Source organism: Lipotes vexillifer, unplaced genomic scaffold (genome assembly GCF_000442215.2).
Source record: "Lipotes vexillifer unplaced genomic scaffold, Lipotes_vexillifer_v1.1 scaffold443, whole genome shotgun sequence".
Lineage (NCBI taxonomy): Eukaryota > Metazoa > Chordata > Mammalia > Artiodactyla > Lipotidae > Lipotes > Lipotes vexillifer.
In genome coordinates, this window is record NW_006779163.1 from 218,597 (window position 1) to 221,195 (window position 2,599).

At 48.4% G+C, this 2,599-nt stretch overlaps 1 protein-coding gene across 1 annotated transcript in view; it reads right to left on the reverse strand.

Moving 5' to 3' along the window:
- The window catches only part of ATP2C2 (ATPase secretory pathway Ca2+ transporting 2), an 80,740-nt gene that overhangs the window by 35,426 nt on the left and 42,715 nt on the right, over positions 1-2,599 (reverse strand). The window lies entirely within an intron of this gene.

Sequence of the window (2,599 nt, forward strand, 5' to 3'; positions counted from 1 at the left end):
CCACCCCGGCCCCCGAATGCACCCAACTCCTTCTAGTCTCAAGGTCTTTGCTGACTTTGAATGCTGGAGCAGACATTCCCCTCTTCCCTGTTAACAGAATTCAATCTTATTCAGGTACTTCCCTTCTCCCCACAGTGCAGTGCTCTAGCGGGTGGGTCCTGAGTGGCTGAGACCATCAGGGTGATCCCAGCGCCTGCCATGACCGGCATGATCTACAACACTGGGCTGAGAGACAGGAGTGGATATCTGCTGGGGGCTTGAGAGAAAGTTTTTTTCACTCTGTGTGTACACACACACACACACACACACACACACACACACACACACACACACGGCCTCTTCTTCTGTTGGACCTTTTTATACCTGGCTGTGATGCCCAGAGCTGTGGCAGCCATTTTGGGATCATGAGGGAAGCTGGTCCAAGAACAAAGCTAACAAGCTGAGGATGGCAGAGTAAAGAAATAAAAGGCACCAGGTCCTTGGTGCCATCATTAACTAACCCCACTATCCCCCCCACCTCAGATCCCTTACCGTAAGACAACACAATTTCCTTGTGGTTTGCACAGCTGAATTTTCTGGGTTTTGTATCCAAGAGTGCCTATCAGATATACATCTGCTCTTCCCTCAGCTCTTCCCATGGCTGGCTTCTGCTGTTTCTCAGTCCTCAACCTAAAGGTCAGCTCCTCCTTAAATGTCAGATCAGGGTGGGCTGCCAGCCAGCTATTTAAGGTCGTTCCCACACCTCCCCTCGTCACTACCGCATCTCCGTGAGGTTCTCTTCCTTCTAATTTTTGTGCGGCTTTGGGTTTCAGGGGGTCTTTTTGGCTTTAATGCACCTGCCACATTCCAAAATCATCTCATCCTTCACTTCATCATCTGGCTCCCCTGTTAGAAATGTGAGTGCCCCGAAGGCCACGGCCTTCCCATCGCTTCGCCGGGGACAATAACTCCCTGCACACAGTAGGTGCTTAGTAAGTATTTAGTGAATGCATAAAGGACGGAGGTGATGCAGGAAGTGTCTGCAGCGCAGATGCTGTTCCCGATTTGTGACACGGGTCTCAGGGACTCGGGGGCGTAAGGCTGTGTCCCTTCAGTGCTCTTTCAACTCTACCAGCCTGTCCGCCTCCGCTGCTCTTGAAAATAAAAATATCTTTCAGAAGTGACTTCCAGGGACATCAATAATGCATACTATTCACCCAAAAGGCCAAGACTTGATATTTAAACTTCAGATCAGCTCATCAAGCCATTTAAATCATAGATGCTTCCATCTGCTTATAGGATTATGTCACACACCACACGTCTGAATTTCTGACAGCCTTGTTCATCCAATCATTAGGCCCAGACGCTTTTACTGCCCCCCGATGAACCTTCTAGAATTGACTCATCCTCTCTCATGCTTTCACATCGTGCTCTTTTGGTCTCTATTTTGTTACTCATTATTCTCTGCCTGTTCTCACACACACACACACACACATGCACACACATATGTGCGTGCACACACATGCACACACATACTCTTTGCTTGCTGTTTCCATGAGAGGTGGAACTCTGTCTCACTAGATCTTTCTATCCCCGAGCCCTATGCTCCATTTTGCCAAATACACGTTAAGGTTCTTTCCCCAAAATTATCCTTCAGGTAATAGAGTTACTGTATGTTTAAATCCTTCCAAAATACCTCAGATCACGAGATACTTTCAGTTACTTTCTTTTGAGCAACAACGTCTATTTGGGAAAGACATGTGACTTTAAAAGAACCTCAACTGACGCTAGCAGGGGTAAAGGGAGAAGACCTGGGCCTTTTCTGAGTTTCATTTTTACAGGGAAAATAACATAGGCATTACTGATACACTAAAAAATTAAATGGACAAAAAAAAATCAAGCCTAAAACATTCTCCCGGGGCTTCCCTGGGGGCGCAGTGGTTAAGAACCTGCCTGCCAATGCAGGGGACACGGGTTCGAGCCCTGGTCGGGAAAGATCCCACATGCTGTGGAGCAACTAAGCCTGTGCGCCACAACTACTGAGACTGCTCTCTAGAGCCCACAAGCCACAACTACTGAGCCCGCGCGCCTACAGCCCGTTCTCTGCAACAAGAGAAGCCACCGCAGTGAGAAGCCTGCGAACCGCAATGAAGAGCAGCCCCCGCTCGCCGCAACTAGAGAAAGCCCGCGCGCAGCAACGAAGACCCAACACAGCCATAAATAAATAAATTAATCAATTAATTAAAAAACAAAAACAAGCCTTCTCCCTTCTGCCTCTGCGGCTCCCTTTACCCATGGCGGCAGCCCCTGAACATCCTCTGCGCTGAGCTGTCCGAGACTGCAACCACTAGCCTGTGAGGCTATTTGAATTCAAGTAAAATAAAATGAAGACTTCAGTTCCTTGGGTGAAGTCCTCAGTAGCCATATGGGACTAGTGATGCCGTCCCAGGCAGCACACATGATAGAACATTCCAGAAAGTCCTAGGGCACAGCACTGCGCTAAGCAGATGGGCCCAGGAGGAATGGCGAGACATTTTCGTCTTTCTTTTTTCCTTTTTAAATGTCTCTGGGGAGGGCTGTGTGATAACCAAATGGCAAAGCATGAATGTCCGGGCAGGTG